The 4,944-nt window shown below is 44.5% G+C and overlaps 1 non-coding gene across 1 annotated transcript; it reads left to right on the plus strand.

The window, feature by feature from the left end:
• Positions 1–801: 801 nt before the first annotated feature.
• TRNAL-CAA (transfer RNA leucine (anticodon CAA)) lies at positions 802–875 on the plus strand. Its single transcript has one exon. It is a non-coding gene; the product is annotated as a tRNA-Leu (tRNA).
• The last annotated feature ends 4,069 nt before the right edge of the window (positions 876–4,944 follow it).

The raw sequence follows: 4,944 nt of genomic DNA on the forward strand, positions 1-4,944 counted from the left end.
ATGCACCTTTGTTTCGGTGACTATTGGCTCCCTTCATAGGTTTGTCAAACGGGCCCCTCATTTCCTTTAACTTACCTGCTAATAGCTTAACGAGGGTCTCGGTTCTGGCGGTCTTGATGCCATAGGTAGCTTAAGAGGGCTCTCGCACAGTTTCCGCCGTCGTCCTTAGATGATGTTCCACGTCACGCTCGCGGTATTACAGGACGTGCTACGTCCGCCGCTAAGGTCGAGGGTGGCGCTGGTGAACACTCTCAAGGTTCGCTTACACCCAATGAACATTATTACCCACGAGAGGAGCAGATTGGACAGCCGTCGCCGTAGCTCAGTTGGTAAGAGCACCGGACGCGATATTCAAAGGTCGTAGGTTCGGATCCCACCGGCGGCATGGTTGTTTTCTCTATGCTTTATAAGTAATTTTCTTTAAGCGATTTATTAGTCTAAGTACTATAATATCCCACTGATAAGCACAACACATAAAAAACATTCCCCTATGCACCCTGGTTTCGGTGACTGTTGGCTCCCTTCATAGGTTTGTCAAACGGGCCCCTCATTTCCTTTAACTTACCTGTTAATAGCTTAACGAGGGTCTCGGTTCTGGCAGTCTTGATGCCATAGGTAGCTTAAGAGGGCTCTCGCACAGTTTCCGCCCACGACGTTAGATGACGCTCCACGTCACGCTCGCGGTATTACAGGACGTGCTACGTCCGCCGCTATGGTCGAGAGTGGCGCTGGTGAACACTCTCAAGGTTCGCTTACAAGCAATGAACATAAATACCCACGTGAGCAGCATATTGGACAGCCGTCGCCGTAGCTCAGTTGGTAAGAGCACCGGACGCAATATTCGGAGGTCGTGGGTTCGGATCCCACCGGCGGCATGGTTGTTTTTTCTGCTGCTTAATAAGTCATTTTCTTTAAGCGATTTATTAATCTAATTACTATAATATCCCACTGATAAGCACAACACATAAAAAACATTCCCCTATGCACCCTGGTTTCATTGACTGTTGGCTCCCTTCATAGGTTTGTCAAACGGGCCCCTCATTTCCTTTAACTTACCTGCTATATATATATATATATATATATATATATATATATATATATATATATATATATATATATATATATATATATAAAATCGATAACGATAAACCTCGAAAATGTAATCAATGTTGTACAACATTTTTAGAAAGTGCAGTTTAGAAAATACAGTTATATATATATATATATATATATATATATATATATATATATATATATATATATATATATATATATATATATCAACGAATTTATCAACGAATCGTCAGTTACTAGACTGTCGCCGGCGGTTTGGGGAGCGGGCTAGTACCAGCGTTGCATACGTTATATGTTGCTTGAATTTTGGGTCGCTCAGTGCGGATGATGTTGAAGGCTTCTGCGTATTTTCGATCGTAGTCTGGATGTCGTCGGTGCTGAAATCATTTGTTCCCAAGTGCAGAATCACACCGATCACACTTAGAGACACAAAGTCCAGTAGATTCTTGAGGTCGCTGATATTGGCTCCAGGTTGGGTAATGAAGGCCGGGGAGCACCGACTCGCATCGTCAAAATGGTTGAAGAGGTGTTTAGTATGTGAATCTCGAATTACTGCCCATTTTGGCGGATGAATAGGAAATCTCTTATGGAATTGTTTTAGAAGCGTTGCTAGCAGCCATCGATGAAATGCAGTATAGAAAGGTAAATGTATTGGGTTGCTAGAGGCAAAATGCAAAGTTGTGAAACGCTTCATTTAGCCATAAATTTATTTTGAGTAGACGTTTCGGACAGAGCCTGTTCTTTCTCAAGTCTGCAGTGACAGCGATCTTCTTCCTCTTCTTAAAGAGTTGGAATGGGCACACATGTATGACACATGAACAAAACAAACAAACGGAAGCTGGAACGAAAATCGGCGCAGAGGAAAGAGTAGTACAAAAGAGAGAGAGAGAGAAAGAAAAAAGGAAAAAAAATAAAGACGAAAAACGCGCTGTCCCCCGCCGCCCACCCCGCAGCCGCGGAGAGCCGACACGAGAGGAGAAAAAAAAGAAATAAAAACGAGGAGCGGGAGGGGATAATGGCCACTCCTCAAGGGCAACAGAGCGGTGGCGAGTAAGGTGCATAAAAACAGACGGTGGGGGATCGTCCAACAGATAAAAATTAGAGACACGTGCACTCGCGTGCCCCTCCCAGTCAAAACGCACTACAGCATTCTAAGACAGATATTTCTGTGGTCTGTAGTCTTGTCGTATTTTGGGCATGTCTTGTGTAGTCTGTCTTGTCTTCTGTAGTCTGTGTAGTCTTTTGTAGTCCTGTCTTCTGTAGTCTGTCTTGTCTTTTATAGTCTGTCTCCTGTAGTTTGTCTTCTCTTTTGAAGTCTGTCTTGACTTCTGTAGTCTGTCTTGTCTTCTGTAGTTTGTCTTGTCTTCTGCAGTGTGTCTTGTGTAGTGCTCGTACACTGTGTAACATTCGTTACTGTGTCACCTGTCAATTAACGCAGGATTTGTGTTCTGGAGTAGAGTATGCACAAAAATGCACAGCTTGTAAATGGTCGCCTGTCAATTAACACAAGCTTTGTACATTCCAGAGTAATTCGTGCACAAAACCACTAGAATTGAAATGAAAATTATCAATATTTATTTACTGTTTCGTGCTTTTTTTTCGAGCTTGCTGACGCATGCTGTCCAGCGTTGCCTTGGTTGCAGGTTCCTAGATACATACACTGTCCATTGTGGACAAGTACCCAGTTTTATCAAGCCTTTTTAATGGCGGCGCAAAGGCCTCCTGTCTTGCACTTCGCTGTTAAGACAACAGCAGCACTACGCTTTCCCGCGACTTTCTTGAGACTGTGAAATACTGTAGAGGTAAGCTGTATCAGCATCATCGGAGTATGTGCTCCTTACCCTCGAACGAGTGAAAACATACTATGACAGGTTGTTGAGCTGGGCAAGTGGGAACCCAGCTGCTTGGAAACCTGCTACAAGAATGCGTCCTCCGCAGTGATGGCATGGCTTATGTAAAGCTGATGTCATGCACACCCATCAAGTGTTTCCATCTTTACTGACCTTAACCAGCGACAAATACACCTCTTAACCATCCTTCCCCAAAAACGAGTGGTCCGAGTCGTAGCTAAAAAGAGCCTTTCCCTAACTTTAGCTGTAGCCCCGACAAACATATTGGTCCACAAAGCGCAGGTCTGCACCAAGAAACTGCTAACGGTTCTGCTTAGACAATTCTGATGTAAAAGACAGGCCTTGACCGCATGCCTAAAAGACTCCTAAAACATCTTGTGCCAACTTATCTGAGCCTTCTATGTCCAGAAAAATTGGATAGTCATGAACATAACGAAATGCTACTATGCCAAGGTCTTCCAAACAGGGCTCTAATGAATTATCGACTTTAGAAAAAAGAAATGTTGCTGAGCAAAGGTACGACCTGCGTGTAAATACCGCGCTGCCAACTGACAAATGCGGATTTGCAGTAAAAGGACAACAGCCCCATGAAGCCAGCAACCGAAATCACGCAATCATCTGTAAAAGCATGTTCATTGTTCAACCTGATGCAGTTTGCACATGCCTCAGAGGTCTATCATGTGACAATGAATACTGCAGGCCCTCCATGTCGATGCTCACTGCAGAGCACCGCCCAGGTTGCTGTCCACAAGAAACTAGAACTCCACAGAACTCCACTTTTGTGAGTTGGCAAGGCAGTATTTACATCAGAAATCAGGCATATGCAGAGTGTCCCAGGTTGCACTGTTCCTCCGCGACATTCTTCTGTCCAGAGTCGATACCGCATCAAAGCCCTGTTTGGAAGACTTCGGCATAGTAGCATTTCGTTATGTTGATAGCTACCTAATTTTTTGCACAAGGAGGGCTCAGATAAGTTGGCAAAAGACGTTTTAGAAATCTCTAGGCATGTGGTCAAAGCCGATCTTTTATGTCTTAATTTCACTAAGCATAACCGTTTGTAGCCTCTTGACTTAGACCTGCGCTTTGCGGACGACCCGATATGTTGGCGCCACAGCCCATGATCAGGAAGCCTCTTAGCTGCGAGTTGAACCACTCAAGGCTGGTGAAGGACAGGTTGGCAATCACATGCATCACGACCGCTTTATGGAAGTCATGCCATCACAGTGTTTAGAATGAATTCTCGGAGCAGGTTTCCTAGCCAATGGCACTTGGGTTCCCACTTTCCCATCTTGCGCACCTGTCAGAGTGTGTTTTTACTCTCTCGAGGGAACGGAACACCATTCACATGATGCTGACGTAGTTGAGCAGCACAAAAAGACGGGCTCTATACCTTACCTCCACGCCATTTCGCACCGTCCCAAGAAAGTTGCACCAAAGTATGATGTTGCTGTTGTCTTGACCGCTAAAAGTAAGGTAGGAGCCCTTTGCTTCTTCGTTCAAACTAGGCTTGATACAACTACGGGTAATCGTCCGCTATGCACAGTGGCAGATAAAAAATGTTCACCACTTGCAAAAGTAAACCGGTTTATTGCATTCCACTGCCTCTGTGCTGAAACTACTATGGGCAGACAAGCAGATATCTGAATGTGCGCCTGGCTGAGAGCACTTTCACTGTATAGAGGGGAAGGCGAATTTTCACCTGACACTGCACGTTCAATCTCGTGAATGCAATCGGAGGACGACCTTTCTTTTTGCACGCCTGATTTCTGCGGCCCATCAGTGGTTTAGGGAAGTGATAAATCTGTCCTGATATAGTTGAGGCTTACTACATCAGTAAGGCAAAGAACAAGTGCCTGGCTAAACCATCCGTGAACCTTCACTGTAAGGAATTAGTTTTTTAGATGGTTTACTATTACGTCAGTGCCTTTCGATTGTTTTTTGCCCTCTCACTGCTTTCGGGTTTTGCGGGCTTGAATCTCTTTGCAGGTCTTCTTTTGCCACTTTCCTTCAATAAAATTTC

This window comes from Amblyomma americanum, chromosome 1, assembly GCF_052857255.1.
Source record: "Amblyomma americanum isolate KBUSLIRL-KWMA chromosome 1, ASM5285725v1, whole genome shotgun sequence".
Taxonomy (NCBI): domain Eukaryota; kingdom Metazoa; phylum Arthropoda; class Arachnida; order Ixodida; family Ixodidae; genus Amblyomma; species Amblyomma americanum.